General features: G+C 39.6%; 1 long non-coding RNA gene across 1 annotated transcript in view; it reads right to left on the bottom strand.

The window, feature by feature from the left end:
• The window catches only part of LOC137146748 (uncharacterized), a 138,613-nt gene that overhangs the window by 73,859 nt on the left and 47,383 nt on the right, over nt 1–17,371 (bottom strand). The window contains exon 2 of the long non-coding RNA XR_010918032.1: nt 8,703–8,817. This is a non-coding gene — a long non-coding RNA (uncharacterized lncRNA). The remainder of the gene's footprint in view (nt 1–8,702; nt 8,818–17,371) is intronic.

Below are 17,371 nucleotides of genomic sequence, written 5' to 3'. Positions count from 1 at the left end.
CTTACTTAAATATGCATGCCCAAATCAATGCTCTTTGTACAAGCCTTTATTTGCTTGATTCTCCATGAAGGGTAGATTGAGCCCGCCTGCTGGTTTCCATCATGAGTGGGGCAACCTGGCCATTAAGATTGACTCTGAAATTTAGTCTATGTGCACCGGCAGCTCCCGCCAACTTCAATTGAGTTTTAGGTGCTCAGGTCCAAATACTGGAAGCACTCTGCACGGAATTCCCATTGATGAGACTGGGAGTTCTGCCTGGGAAACAATGAGTCATAAATAACCTTTAGGAAGTCGGATTAACCAAAGCCAATACTGCAAACCAAAGGTAGCCCCTCTAATTAAAATAAATTATGTTGTTTCTTAGGCATCTTAAATGCATCATTGCAATTACTATGTTTAATGTATCTGTAAAATACAATTTAGATTTCTTTGTGCATAAATCTGCGTATACTGATTAATATTCAGCATCTTGTTGCAACAGACAAGATTTATAAAGCAAATGTATGGCTAACTAAATGCCCAATTTAAATAGTTCCAGTGCTGTAATTTAAGGTCATGCTTTTTCAAACATTGTTTTAAAAGTAAGGGCTCTTAATTATTTTTTGTTGTGAGAAATAATGATAAAATACATTTTTATTATGGAAGTCTAGACTTCATTTAAAATCAAATCAGTTCAGACAATATAATGTGATCCTGTGCCTTAAAAGTAAAATGATAATTTCTGATCTTTCCAAAATACAGTTCACTGAACTCAAAGCAAGAACTGTATATGTTTCCCAATTAATTCCTAAGTAGGAACAAAGATAGTATTTTTTCCTGTATTTAAATCATTTATGAAAGTTTATCCAATGTAAGTGGAGTATCAAGGCCACTGTGTATGTTCCACTCTTAAAAACTGGAGAGCAAATTCAAATCTGTTTCACAGAGCAGATTAGTACACAACCATGCAACTATGTAGGATGGCACAATTACTAACCTTCCATTTTACCCATTTACCAAGCTATATAAAGTAATTCGTAAAGTGAAAGGTGTTATAATTGACTCCCATATTGTTCTACTCTTCCTTTGCAATGTCACCTACTTAACTTGGTTTACTTCAAGTGCATCTTTATTATTCTATTCAAATCCAGTAGCTTTGCTTTTTTCCCTTGGCATGCTTCTTTTTTGCTACTGTCAGTCTGGTTGTAGAGTCTCTTGGGTAAAGACCGGCTGTTAATATGCAGAGCAGCTCGCTTTGTAATCAGTAGTTCTGAAAGGTTGTTACTAATGTTCTCTGAGGACTACTACAAATCATGAATAAGTAGGAAGCCCTACACCATTTCAAGTAAGCTCTGTACCCTGGATATTAGATCATCTTTTATTCTCTGCTCTTTGCACATAGGCTCATACACGAATGACAAAATAAAAATCCTAGTCATATAGATGTCATTTAACTAAAAATGATAAAGCTGAACTATCTTCCAATCTGATTCAAATCGACCTGTCTTGTTTTTAATGTTGTGTTCAAATCACTGCATACCATGAAAAAGTGAAGCCATCTTGCTTATCTACATGTTCCCCTGGGGGACACATTTCATTAAAAAGCCCTTCTGGTGCAATATACGCTTTCCCTTTACCGCCAAGGATATGTAAAAACAATTTGATACTGTAGCTTCTCACAAATAAGTACCATGATTCTTAATATTATTTAAAACATCCTTATATGGAAGCAAAACCCTTTAAAGTTCCTCTAAGTACTTTATAAATTATTAATTAGCTTGTTACACTTATGCCTGCAATGGGAACATAAAACAAGACAAAAAGTACATTGAAAGGTGAAACGCCAAATGGTTCTGTTAGGAAAAAGCATTCCAAAAGTTTTATTCTCCTGAATTCGTGCTTATAATATATCTTCTCTGTGTTATAGATCTATTTTACATATTAACTTATTTAAATCATTTAGATTCAAAAGGTCTAGAAACAGTAAAAATACAGGAATTGTAATAAAATTACAGCCATATGCATAGACCTGATCTGATACAGTAGATTAAATAATAAAAAGGGGGATAGGGAATGTGGCATTAAGAGAAAGCATTGCCATAACACCATAAAATATGTTATCTGTGCACTGTTAAAAATAGTTTAATGCACTGATCTATTCAATTTATGTTCTCATGCAACCGAGCCCTATCTCAGTGCTATCGCAGGGATATACTGGTTAAAAGTGTTTGGCTAAATGTCTCCCGTAGCTGATGGTATTCCCATGTCATATTTCACTTTACAAATTTGCAAAGAGAGTAAGTGCTGATGAATTCTAGATATTTTAGATGTAAGAAAACACTCTTGAGGGGCAAGAAGACAGATTGTTAGCCAGGAAAGGCCAAGAGGGTAACTCCACTCATAACAGAAATAGTGCAAGTAGCCAATAAATGTACCATAATTAAAGAAAATAAAGTATGTCATCATACTTCTGGGTGAAGAGAGTCGGAAACCAATCACATTTGGCATCAATGGTTGTAACACTTCTTTGTAACATAAATCTAACAAACTAGAAATAAACTAGAAACAAACTAGAAATAAACATTTGTGTGTCAACTATGAAACTCTGTAGTCTTTTCCTCACTTCCAATTTCTAATCTTTTTCCAAAATAAAATATTTATGGTGAAGAACACACAGGACGTACGTTTATGGCCAACCCAGTGTTCACAATAATAAAATAGTGCATTTGTTTATGATAAAATCCATATTAGAAAATCACTATTAGTGAATTTAGGGCTCTTGGAAGGTGGTGGTTTGACAGCATGACAGACTGAAAGAGGTACATCAGAAGCAGCAGCTGTAGATGATTTCTTATACTGCCCTACCAATATGCATGTTATATCCTAAAGTGATTCCCCCTAAGGGGTAAAAATAAAATAGTTTAAAAATAGAAGGGACAGAACACTAGAAAATGCACTATAGAGGACAATCCTGCCTGGGCAGAGAGATAGACTAGATAACAATAAGTTTTTTTTCTGTATCTAGCTTTTATGATTCTTTGATTAGCTCAGCCTCCATTAGGGATGGTCAGAAATTGGGGAAAATATATGTGCATTTTTTCCCCTCGCTTTTGATTACTCTTTTCAAACCAACTGTAGTGTCTATACTCATCCAATCCTTGGCCTCTGCTAATTGAGTGTTTCATAGAATCACAGAAGATTAGAGTTGGAAGGGACCTCAGGAGGTCATCTAGTCCAACCCCCTGCTCAAAGCAGGACCAACCCCAACTAAATCACCTTAGCCAGGGTTTGTCAAGCCACACCTTAAAAACCTCTAAAGATGGAGATTCCACCACCTCCCTAGGTAACCCATTCCAGTGCTTCACCACCCTCCCAGTGAATTTTTTTTTCTTAATATCCAACCTAGACCTCCCCCATTGCAACTTGAGACCATTGCTCCTAGTTCTGTCATCTACTGCCACTGAGAGCAGCCTAGTTCCATCCTCCCTGGAACCCCCTTTCAGGTAGTTAAAGACTGCTATCAAATCCCCCCTCATTCTTCTCTTCTGCCAGCTAAACAAGCCTAGTTTCCTCAGCCTCTCTTCATAAGTCATGTGCTTCAGCCCCCTAAACATTTTTGTTGCCCTTCGCTGGACTCTTTCCAATTTCTCCACATCCTTTGTGTTACCCCTAATTCTCAGGCATGCTTAGCTTTGTGCCCAAAATTCGCTCTGTACCAAGATGAGTCATCTCTGCTCACTCTCGGCTCGGACACCTACTCTGAATTTCCAGCATGATCCTGGGCCACTGGAGTTAAAGCCACACATCAGAAAAGCAGTCGTGCAAAAGAGCAAAGCAAAAGCAACTGGGCTCTGAGTGCCTCAGAAGTGGTGGGGTTTGGCAGCAGTCTTAATACACCTATGCCTAGCCATTGTAAAGTGTTTTGTAGGCATCAGACTTGAGTCTGAAACCCCTTTCAGCTAGGTCTTGATCCAGAAAAGCACTGAAGCTCATGTTTAACTTTGAAGTCAATGGGCAATTCACCTGCTCAGAGTTACCCATGTACTATACTGCTTTGCTAAATCAAGAGCTCTTTGCTTAGTACGTTGCAGGGTCAGGTCCTTATGGCTGTTGTTGTTCTGTGCAGGTCTAATCTTGGAGATCTTACTGAAGTTATATGCAGGCAAAACTCCCCTTGTGATTTCAGTAAAAGCTTTGAGTGAAAACAGAATACAGGATTTGGGCCATGTAAAAATATTTCCCTTTTGGACTTTACAAATAAAACGTTCCAACAGAACAGGTCCAATAGAAACATTCTTTGTCAACTAGAGAGTATGTTACATTTTAATGTGCTTGTGTGCTATAATTAAACACCTTACCACTACAGCAACACATTATTTTTTAAGACTTTGCATTGGAGGTTTTTACATTCTGACATGCTCCCTTTTAAATATCATTAGGAGACTCATTCAGTGTTTGCAGCAGAAAGGTTCATAAAGATAAGTGGCCCTGGTAAACTGTACATTTGTATTAATATTTCTTAAATAGCACAGTTTACTAGTCGCATTAGAACTGACTCAATTTACTTTGAATGCTATTAATATCTGAACAGTTAATGAATGTTGTTTTATGCCTTTAACCTAATATCAGCTCTAACATGGGGAAAGCACATTAAAGGGAAGATTATATATATATATAAATTCAGCCTCTGTACCGCATAGCTCAGTCTTAGATCCCTACTGTATGGAGAAACATAATCGGGTTAAAGTGAGTGGAGTTATGTCTGCTGATTTGATGGTGGGAACTACTGAAATAATCAACTAGAGATCTGACCCAAGGAAATTTAGTCTGCTATTAACAAGACAGTCCAAGTCTGGCTCCTAGTAAAACAACAATTACAACATACGGCCAGGCTCTGCCCTGTGCTGTGTTGTCATTTTCAGGTACAGGGGGTAGGGCTCTCTGGCCGTGGAAAGTCTGCCTGGAGAGGGGTTGTGGCAATGCGAGGCACTCACAACCCCTATTCTGCCAAAGGCTGTGCATCTGGCTCTGTAGCCCCCAAAGTGGGTTCTGCTGGCTCTGGAGGGGAGTATAAGTAGTCTGGAGGAATAGGAGAAGACACAGATTCATCAACTCCCCTTTGAGTCTTCACCACTGGGGTTTCCCAGCAGCCATAGTTTGAAATTGAAATCCCGTAGCAGAGCCCCCTACATGGGGGTGCAAACTGTACCCTCCTCAGACTTGCAAGAGCAAATCAAGTTTCCAGGCCTATGTACAAAAGAAGGATGAAGTTGTGGTTAAGGCACTGGAGAGGGGTTTAGTGGATCTGGATTCAATTCCTAGCTCTGCCACAGACCTCCTGCATAACCTTGGGCAAGTGACTTAAGGCCAAATTATGCCACCCTTACTTACATTAAGTAGCACTTCAGTCTGTAAGTAACTCTGGCAGAACTAATTGAGAATAAGGAACTACTCAGCAAGAGTAAGGGCAGCGGAATCTGATCTTTACTCTCTCTTTTTTCTCAGTTCACCATCTCTACAATGTGGGCAATAATACTTCCTTTATCCCCCTCTTTGCCTGGCTTCTCTATCTGGGTTGAAAAAGGGATGGTCTCTTCATATGTGCACATACAGCACCTACCGTAACAGGACTCTGATCTCAGCTGGAAGACTCTAGGCGCCACCATAATACAAAAAATCATCATAATTAATACAATTATAGAAATGTTCAGGAAATCAATGGCCCAAGCATAGCCGATGCTAAACATGAGCCTCACCAAGAAAATCCATCATCTGATTTCTAGCCTGCCCATGTAAACATAGCACACACTTCCATTTCCAAGCGAAAGCAATGCACAGCCAAAGAACAATGGCATGTATGAGATTTGGGACTGCAATGATACATATCATCATGGCTGTTCAAGGATTACATTAATTGTTCACAAGTACAAAAGGGATTTACTTACAAAGACAATAAACTCCCTGCAGAATTTTAGGCCATCACTAATTTTGTTAAAGCTGCATTGATTACCTTTGTCCTGTATGTAAGTGGTTATAAAACATTTGGGCTCCTCGTTGTCTGCATTAGAAAAGGAAAGAACAGGAAACCTTAAGAGAATGATTGAATCCCAGGGCAACTGTTTGTTAAAACACAGAATGTTTTTGTTTTTATTTTTAGAAAGGAATGATGTTTGCTGGTGTGCAGGAATGTTTGTTTTTCTAAGTGGCCTAAAAATCTCAAGCTTTTATTCTTGATTTACAAAAAGAAAAGTCAGCTACAAGCTGACATTTTCCCAAGCAGCTATCACAGCACCTTAAGGGTTTGTTCCTAATGTACATTGCAACATATACCTCACAGTCAGTCAGTCTGGTGGAAAAAGGTAACATGCTGTACTTTATTCAGAAACAATTCCACATGAAGGACAATGATACAGAGAATGGCCCTGTAAACATTACTTTGAAAAAATAAATGATGATACAAACTAGTATTGGGCCAGATCCTAACTATCTTCATTAATTAATTAACTACCTAACTGATCCAACTAACTTCATTAAAGTCAGTGTTACTAGGGCTGATTTAATCAGATGAGAATCTTGCTTATTTAATGCTTTAATACATTAAGGCTGGGAATTTCAAGATAGCCAAAGGAGTTTGAATTTCAGAAGGAGTTGGGCAGCTAGCCTCCTTATGTTTCTTTGAAAATGCCAACAAGGTGTATGCAGGTAAATAGCATTGCTTTGCCATTATACAAGTACTCAGTCTGCCCATGGAGGTCCCATTCATCTGACAGATTCAACCAAATCATCTGCCTAACAGTAACACAATGCCATAGAAAAACTGGATCTTCACAGAAGTGTTTGCAACATCCAATGTCTCACCTACATCTATTTATTATCCTCTCTGCATCTCAATGTAGGCTTTGAAGGAAAATCCTCTTCATTTTGAAGTTTCCTACTCCACACTTTATTAGCAAGAATTACTCACAAACATGTTTCACTACACACTGTTGTCTGAGAGACAACAATACCTGTATGCCAAAAATACTTTCCCCAAACCCTTGCCTGTGTCATAAACATAGGAAAAGGGCAAGGAAAAGACTGTTCTAACTAGAGCTGGGTGGAAATTGGCTTTCTCGTCCCATGATAATTGTTGCAATTTTGAAAAATTCCCCATTCTGCACTGGGACAAGATCAAGATGTTTCAATTTTTTTATTATTAATTATTATTATTATTATTTTTTACAAAACTCTCAGAGACAGAGAGAGAAAACGGTTTTGTTTTTTTTCTGAAAATTCCTGACCATCTCTAGTTCTAACATAAATTGAAAAACAGTGGATCTGTAAATGCAGTATATACTAGAGAATTCAAGAGGAACCTTAGGTAGAGTCAGAAGAAGAGAAAGACAAAATGATGGAAGGCTGGTATATTTTGTGAGTTAACAAATAAAGAATCCAGCTTGATTCTACTGACTTCCAAACACATTTCCAGCAACAATAATCTCTTCTGCCTTTGTTTAGTGCACTGTGAAGTCTTTATGGAAAGACTTAGCTATTAGTACTTCATTATCTCCTGCCTCATCTTGGAGAACCAGTCCCAGTGGCAGTGAATTACTTACAAGCCATCAGAAGTGGTCACCCTGTTACAGGATATGAGTAAACCCTTTTGCTGAACTGACAGAGTCATGAAAGAAAAAAAAGAAAGGTTTATAACTTGCTCATTCCAGAACATGAACTATATTGGCATAATTCTCTATTGCCCTGCACCTTGTGTCATTATTTACATGAGTGCAAAGTAGATATATCACATTATTTATTTGTGCCACATGAATTTGGGAGACTGCACAAGCACCAACAGTTTGTTTGTGGAGAGAGAAATGAAGGATTTCAGTGGGGGGAGCAACTGAGAAGCTTGGGATTCAGATAGGGTGCACTGCTCAGAGGAGAAACCTGTTACTACCATGCAAGAGGGAGAAGGAAAGGAAGGGGGATAGAGTAAGGAAAAGGAGAGATATCCCAGAATGAAAGGGGGGAAATGGGATAGAATGGTGGGTGAGAGCATATTCATCTTGCATAGCAAATTACCTAGAGCCAAGCCGGCCTTTTCCTACACCTCTTACATAGATCCAAAACCTTGTGCCTATAATGTGGCCAGTTCAGTGATTACAAACATCCTTAATCAGGCCATTTTGTATCCCAGGTATTTTATACAGTAGGACAATGTATTGCCACAAGTGACTACTGCAGGCCAGTCAGTGTTTCTAGTTTTAGAACAGAAATAATGGACAGTTACACACACATGACTGGAAGCATTAAATTAGATGCTAGGAGTGGGTTGCATTTGTTATGGAAATGTTATCTTGTATGTGCCAAATATATTTTGTAATGCATTCTAAAACGATTGCCAAAATATAAAAGAAAATAATCCCCAAAGTAAATGTCACACATTAGTTCTCTTTAAATCCTGAATATTTTTATTTTACTTAGCTCAAACCTTCATGACCTGATTATGTGTTGCTTTATAGCTGGCAGCAATCTGATCACCATTCATCTCTTCTCCTAAAATCCTCACCCGAGTCACTGATGTAGCATCCCCAAACCATTAAGGTGTTTATCTTAAAAGGCAAATACTTGATTCCCATCACTAATTCATATTTGTGGTCTGTGGTTTTCTGTAAAGCAGACCACTGAGAGCAGAAAATAGCTTTTAAGTAGTGTTACACCAGAAGCAAAGAAACCTCGTTTACCTCCCCGTGTCACTCTGTTTTATCCTGTCTTAAAGCCTTATGCTGCTTCTTCAAAACCATTAGGAAAACACAGTCTGTCTTCTTTCACTTGAATATCCTTCATATGAAGTACACTCTGGAGGAAGAAATTAATGATTAGAGTAACACCACTGACACTCTCAACACACCAGAAATGTAAGCAATGAAGGTCATTTTACAAGGAGCTACTATAAGCAGCAACATAAGGCACTTCACATAATCCACTCTTCTCTGCCGATCAGGTCATTACAGAGGGTGAATCCTATACTTGACATCTTTATTAGGCCTATGATTGTCAATTTTCTTTATAAAGTGAATTCAGAGCAGGCAAAAAGGTGATGATACTAAACCATGAAGGGCTTGATATTCAAAGGTGCTAAGTACTTATAGATCCTGTTGACTTCAGTTGAAGTTTGAGGGTGGTCAATGTATCTTGATCAGTGGAACTGGAGTCAGAGAGCCTACGTTCCCTGGAGGGACCATGATCAGAGTCAGGACACCAGGGAAACAGGGAACACTGGGAGTTAGGCTGGAAGCAACCCAGCCATATGGATAGGGCAGTGCAAAGGTTTAATAAAGTTCCACTTCTGCAACTTAACCTGCACTCAGCTTCACTCTTTGTGAAAGAAACATGGTATCAGCATTTGAGCTGTGAGTTCTCTGAAGTGCAGCAGCAGGCAGCGTGAGCCATGGAACTCTCGAAGCCCTGGATTTTGCAAACACAACCCCACCTCACTGATGAACCTGGTGGAGAGAGGAGTTTGAGCAGTACACAGACCTGGTCATACAGGAGGCCAACAACAGCAGAAAAGAAAAGCTAATATTTCACCTTACTAGGGTACAGTGCAACACCCTGAAACGCCCCCACCGTCTCAAGCCTCACAGCAATCCTAGAATTCCTGGGAACCTACTGCTCACCAAAGTAAAATGAAACTGTGGAACTACAGGGCTTTCACTAGAGACCAATCAAAGTGGAAGGGACAGACCCCCTATCTTACAGCCTTATGCATGCTGGCTGCTACAGACTCCTTTAATTTGGGATAGTCTGTGGCAGGGGGATCACCACCTGCAGCTGCTCCAGGAAGGCCATGTCACATTAGACAGATGCATAGACATGGGGCCTGCAGTGGAATAAAGTTTAATAAAGTTCCACTTGTTCAACTTAATCCACATTTAACTTCACTCTTTGCTTATGAAACAGCAAACACTAGTGAAAATCAGCCCTCTATCCCGATACAGAACAGATCCGGTATGATCAGTGACTCTGCAGATTTTATCATATTTCCTTTTCAATATACCTCAATCTTAAAAACAGCTATTACGCCGAAGACCATATTCTGATTTGATTTACTCTAAAGAAAGGCCGTAGGGCTGATCCTAGGAATTCCAGACCCCTGAACTATCCAGAATGTTGAAACGATAATTAAAAATATAATATTAGCATATCTTGGTGAGCACGGAGTTCTAGACACAGAACCGTAATGGCTTCCACTGAAGTCGATGGAGCAATGCTTCTTTACATCAGTTGAGGGTCTGGCTAATAACTGAACTCTAGCAATTTATTAAGGGAAGTTTATCATCAAAACGTGAATTGTCCACGTAGGCAAGTTGTTGTATAGTGTATGTATAAAGAGCAGAAGAAAGGTCTAAAATAAGCTAACACCAATGTACCTAATACAGAAATTATTACATTGCTGAACCATTTATAAGAAGCACAGCAGCTTGGCAAACAAGTGATTACATGTTAAAGACACCAAGAGTTGAATATGGACTTTTAGCTGTGGATAATCATTCAGATGTTTAGAACAAAGCAAAAGGATGACTGAAGAAAACTATTATCTGTTTAACGACATGATCGACATTGGGTGGTGTATGGTCTAATTAATAGTCTACAAATAATTTTAAAGGCTATACTTTCTTAAAATTATCTTATAAGATGTTTCAATATTTAAATGCATTTACTATTAACATCTGACAGTCTTCATCAACTCTTAGCCACACTCACTGCAGTTCTGCAAATCAACATCCTCACTTTTAAACACATTCTATATATCAATGGCACAGATCCAACAAAGCACTGAAGCACGTTCTTAATGTTAAGCATGTGAGTGGTCCCATTACTCAATGGGTCTTTGCTGCTGACAAATTTTAGCAATAAATGACTACTCCCTGAAAGCAAGAGATGACAGGGGTTCTCCCTGAGCCACAATCCTCTCCATGTCTTGCTCCTGGAATGGTGCTGCAATGTGCTGTCTCATACTAAGGGCAGCAACAGAGAACACAGTCTAGCTCACTGTATTTTTTATGCATATACAAGAAAATAAGGGCAGCAGTCACAGTTACCATGTTTTTGTTTTTCTTTGTTACATGTATAATTGAAATATGCATGAAGGCTGACATGATTTTTAAAAGGTGTTTACCTCAGGATTTCAGGTCCTTTTAATGGTTGTATTTATTAATTAACAGAATTCAGTAACTAACTCTAAGTTAACACTTTCTGTGATATTATACCCTGAAAAGTCTGAGGGAGTAGAATGGGCAGAACATTGGATCCTACCCTCTCATCCGCAGTGCACCAGCCAACAGCAAGTTTATATCAGTAGCAGATTCCCACTAACTATGGGGTGGGAGGAAGAGGAGTAAAGCTAGGGAACAAATTATGACTCAAGAGTGACAATTCATTCCCTGGTGTGTTCCTGGGATACTGCAGCTATGTGCTGCCCCTTTCTGAGGGCAGCATATGAGGATACAACTCAGCCCTAGAAATCTCCCATTACCAGTTCAACAAAGAAACAAAAAAAGAAAAAGAAAAGGAGTCGCAAGAAAAGAAAAAGCAGTAGCTAGTAATAGTCACTTTTGGGCAAGGGTGGGGGGGGAGAGGGAAGAAAGGATGAAGTATAATACATCAAAAGTCCTGTGTTTCCACTCTCTGAACTACTAAGCAGCACAGTGATGAAAACCACCAAGTCACAAAGCTGTTCCACTGAATGTTGTATGAGAGAGGATCTTTGTTTACCTACTTATATAGAGAGTCCTAAGGAGATGTTGTTAGCTTTCTCTAGTATCTTACTGATTTGAGAGCTTTCCTCTCCCCCGCCACCCTCATTTTTTTGTTATATCCTTCCAGGGGGACTACATGTTTTGGAATGAAAAAGATCTAACGTGAAATAGATCCTTTTATAACCTTATAAAAACCTTGAATAAAATAACTAAAGAAAAAAACTCTAAATAATTAAAATGTATGACAGAACTGGGAGGGATTTTGACCCTCCTCCCCTTGGCAAATTTCCTTGTTTTTTAATACTTATCATGGGGTGACCTTCACAGTGAACATAAATTTTCTATGATTAATTGGGTTGTTCCATCTCTTGTATTAAAGGGAACTTCTTCATGGATAATCAGAATGGATAAACTACAATCCATAGTTCTCACAGTTGGATTCAAATATGTAATTTGAATACTACTTACTCATTCAATATGCATATACACCCATGTCCACTTTATGTTTAGGAATTGTTTACATTTTGTAAATTAATCACAGCATCTTGATAAGTGTATTCAACATTGTATCTTTCACTAATTATTGTTAAATTTCTTATTAAATTCATGAACTACAGCTAGAAAGAAAAGTTCCACACCTGCATTTGCTGCACACCTTCAAAACAAATGCAAGTACTGAATGTATGCAATTCCATGGGTTAGTGGATGTGCAATTGATGTTAGGTCTCTCAATAAGAGGTACTTGTTCCCCTTTTGTTGGATTTCCAATTGCTTCTGAGGAGGGTTGGTCAACACCCAAACACCAAAATATTTCAGCCAAAACCCAAAGTATTTCAAGTTGGAAACGTTGCCATGGTGCCTCAGAGGATTGTACTTCACTAGTCTCAGAGGGACCCTGTGTTGCATCATAGGAGATGTAGCCTGACTGAAGAGCCTGGCCCACACAGAGAATGGGATCATGAGGCACTCAAAATAAAACTCCTATGAATTACTGAGGCAGTATTTCCAAACTGAAATATTTTGGTTTTCAGCTGACATTTTCTAGTAGTCAAATTTCTACTGGTGTTTTTTTTTTTTTTTTTTTTTAAACCAGATTTACTTGTGAGGCATAGTGTAGAGTATGGTTTAAAGGTGAGTTCAGCTCCTGAAGATTTAAAAGTGTGTTCAGATCACACTAGCTAGTTTACTTTTAATTAGTTATAGAGAAGCTATTTAGACAAGATAAATTGCACTTTAAAAAATGCTAACTGGCCAAGATAAAGCCTAGAGTGGCGCTAAGGCTTCAACTCCATCAGCTGAGCATGTGCTAAAGTACAACTTGCTTTGTCTTGAACAGAGTTTTAGAAAACATTAGTGAGCTCACGCTATCCAACATGATCTGAACACACCCTTAAATCTTTGGAAAAATAAGGGCGGAATAACCAGATAGCAGTAGTAGTCAGGCGTGCTTTTCTTTCAGTAACAGACCTCACTACTGTGAATGGTAGCACTGTTGCTTTAAGACTGGATTCCTGCAATGCACTTTATATATAGGGTTACACCTTAAAAGACCGCTCAAAAATGTTAGTTGGTGTAGAAAGCAAAAGTCCATTTGTTACTGGAGCACATTATACCTGGCCTACATCATCGGCTCTGACATCCATTTTATTTCCAAGTGAGATTTAAAGGGTTGGTTTAAACCAATGGTTCCCAACCTTTTTGGCTCGAGGACCACAAATATCATTTTTACAACCCTGAAGGGCCACCAGTCTGTCAACTCATAAAAAACGTATTGACTTATACACCATTAAGGACTACAATTCACTACATATTTAAAGTAAATATTCTGATGCTACTGTGCTCATTTTTACGTTCACTATTTTACACCTACAAAATTACAGTATATCACACACTCACTGACAAGCACTAGTGCAGATGAGTGGCTGTCACTACACGCTGAAGCACATGGCCTGGCAGCTAAGTGACAGTGGGTGGCCTGCTATGTACAGGCCAAACTAGAAGACACTGATATTTAGAGTCCTGTCCCTTCTCAGGAATGGTAGGTCCTGGCAGTTCCGCCAGCAGCCCTCTCCCCCCACCACTGCAGCCAGATGGAAGGAGTTCAGTGAGGAGGCTGCCTCCTTGCTGATGTCCCATCCCCCTGGCTGCAGCAGGGAAACTGCACATGTCCTGTAGTCCCGTGCGCTCCACCTGGGTACCTAGGCAGTGGCTCCCTTCTGCAGCCAGGGGGACCGAAGATCAGTGCTCCCCTTCCCCAGGATCCGGAAGGGACCCCAGCGCCTAGGATGGAGCTCTTTCTGTGCTCTTTGTTACTCCCATCCCCCCTTGGCTGCAGCAAGGAGCCTGCACCCGTCTTATAGCCCCGTGGCAACATGCTCCGCTTCGGTCCTTAGGCAGGACTTTCTTCTGCAGCCAGCGGAAGCGGAGCAGCGGGCCACTTTGAAAGCCCCCTGGGCCACTTTTGGGCCATAGGCCACGGGTTGGGAACCACTGGTTTAAACCTATAAAGCCTTAAAGAGATTGGTACCAAGCTACCTTAGAGATCACCCACCCCTCTCCCCATGTGACATCCCAACACAGCTGAGGCATTCTAGTTAATATACCCCTTGTGTGAATGGAGAGGGGCTGGAGGAAGGCAGTTCTCAATGAGGGATCCTAATTTTCCTCCTAGGGGGGTCCTGAGTAAGGAGAACAGAGATCACTGGACTGTGGCAACAGAAATCCTTTGTTAATAAATTATATAGAAATGACTCAGGCTTAGCACTCCTTTTGTGTGGCAATGAGACCTAGAGCATTAACTCTTAATGTGCCTTCCAGAACACTGTCGTGCTTAGAATCAGCTGAAATATTCTGTACTTTTGTTCTAGGTCATTTAAGAACAGAAATAAACAACAGTCCAGTGTAAACTCACTACGTTTGGACATCAAAAGTGTGTAAAAGCTTACCACTAACTGCCTGAAACAATAAATGAGAGCACTTTATCATCATCACTCTAGGAGGTATTTCTAAGATATCTGTCACCTTGGTAGCTAAACACCACACAATAGCAAAAAGAGAGGAAAAAAAAAAAAGTAACGAAGAGATCTTACATATCAGTTATACTACCAAGACCCTAATGCAAGCAAATGCACTTTTTTGAAAATAGATTTCTTTTTCTGAACAAGTAAAGGAGGTGGGGGGAATGCAACTTTGACTCCTACATGCCTGTTTCTTGCAGTTGCTGTGGTAATGGAAAGCTGTAAAGTTGTCTGTATTTCTTTGTGCCTATTGAATGTAAAGATTCTACAGCTTAAGGCAACAGCTCTTTTACAAAAGGTGTTGGTATGTTGGTATGTTTTTGCAGCGAAAGTTATGAGATATATTACCCACACTGTTCATGTGCTTAGTTGACAACAGATGTCTGTACAGTATGTGTGCTACTACTATGTGTTTCAATACACAGACTGCTAGGAGAGAGTCTGCATTTGGGTGGAGATTGCCAGCTGGAGTAAACTGTTGTATTTCCAGTGAAGTTAATAGAACTATAACAATGTACACCATTTGGGGATCTGTCCCTTGCTGAGGTACTGGAAGAGCAAATATTATACGCTGCAGTCAACTTTAACTTTTCAGGTTTTGTTTTGATACTTTTGTGGGGGAGGGAAACTTCCTTTAAATCCTGCATATTAGATGTTCTGCATCTGCCAAACTGGAGAACAACAACTTCCAGAAACAGCCAGGCACCTGGAAAAATGTGTCAGAACTCTTCAGGAGGAAGAGGGCAAAATGGGCTTATTACAACCATCATCATCCATGTGTTTCTGCACATAAGATTTAAGGGACACCAAAAATGAAGTTCAGAGAAAATCCTCCCATAGTATTTGTGACCAAAAGCACCCCCTATATTCACACCACCCACACTAGTGTAATAATCTTTGTACAGAATATGCCTTATGAGGTATCATTTGAAAACTGATAACTTGGTGAAATATATGTGACAACATATTATTGACCAGCATTATATGTAAAATTATGAATTCCCCCTGTATGATGTTAGCACACATTCAAACCCACCCAGCCCCCATTAGGCAAAGGTTTAACAGTTCTATCCTATCCCACAAAGGAATGTGTGTTTACCCCAAAAGTAAACAGAGTCCTTGAGACCACAAGAGGGGGAAATGACAGGAAACAAGGCAAATCCGCTTTTCTGCGTAAACAGGGGAGGATAAAGATCTTGAAGCCACTTTCACAATCAGATTCCGTGTTGCCTTCTTCACGGTTTGAATAAACTTTGGTTTGAGGAGTAATCCTCAAAAGAATCCATTTCAAAGGGTGACTGGACTATAAAAGTGGGGCAACAACACCCACAAGGCATCTCTCTCTCATCTAAGAAGATAAAAGAACCAGCCCTTTGACTTTGAGGGGAGATCCTGAGCTGAGAATTTGGTCAGCCCTATTGCTGGGACCATGTGGTAAGGATTTTACCTTGAACCTAGTCTTGTTTGCTAAGTTTTAGGTACTAGAAAACATTTTAACTTTATTTTTCTTTTAACCATTTCTGGCTTTAATACTTCATCTTCTTAAAAACTCTTTGTAGTTAAATAAATGTGTTTTATTTTTTAATCAAAACGAATCCAGTGTTGTGTTTAAACTGAATTGTTTCGACAACTCCAGTTAAAGTAGCAAACTGTTGAATATTGACCCTTTATAGGAGAAACAGACCTCTAATATCTGAACTACCCAGGAGAGGGCTAGACAGTACAGAACACGTTTTGGGGAAAATTTGAGACTCTGGGTGTGTTGGGGCCACTCTGCTACTAGTAACCACATCTGGTAGAAGCCAGAGTATGACTGGACTGTTGCTGACAGGCTGCTGGGGTCAGAGTTGCTGGATCAGGGCTGTATTTATACACAGACACTCAGGGTATGACCTGCATGCTGTTTGGCTGTTGGTAGTGGCCAAGGTTGGAAGCTACAACAGCAAAGCATTGTGAGGCACTCAAGGTTATGGGGCAGGTGGTGACCCAACCTTTCACTGGTCTGGATTGCACCCCGAAATGTGACAACGTTATAACAATGTATTTTAGAAGTAGATTTAAAAGACAGCATGAACATCAAACATGAATGGACACATTAAATATTACAACGTGTGAGATATATAATGATATGAGGTAAATGCTTAGAAGCTGGCAAAGTCTGATCTTGGATTCGCCTGTTAGGAGACACAGACATTTGTACCCACTGAACCTCTCTCTCAGTTGCAATTCCACAAACCAAATGAGCTCAACAGGAAGTATATCTAAGAAAAGCCTGAGACACCACAAAATCCACTAGGAACTTTGTTATTGCCAAACTACTTAACGTGAAAGATGTTCAGATGCAGCAGTAATGGAGGTAGGGGCATCAGAAAACCTTCAAATACAGTCCCCAGTATCTCTCTTGCACTGTGTGTGTCAGGCACTCTCCAGGCCTGGCACCACTGAAAATCAAGTGTCTGGGAGTTTTAACATGGAATTCAATGGAAATTCTGTGGTTTTATTTTATTTTATTTTATATTGTGTGGTTAGACTGGAGGTTTGTCATGTAGCAACCAGCCTGACGACTAATAAAGTCCTAAGACCTGCCCAAGCACAAGCACGAACAGTGTCTGCCTTAACCTCACTCCATTGTCC

Source organism: Emydura macquarii, unplaced genomic scaffold (genome assembly GCF_026122565.2).
Source record: "Emydura macquarii macquarii isolate MOO-44397 ecotype Brisbane River unplaced genomic scaffold, CSIRO-AGI_Emac_v2 contig_480, whole genome shotgun sequence".
NCBI classification, from domain to species: Eukaryota; Metazoa; Chordata; order Testudines; family Chelidae; genus Emydura; species Emydura macquarii.
Note: the sequence above shows the minus strand (reverse complement) of the source record. Positions and strands in the feature narration are given on the sequence as shown.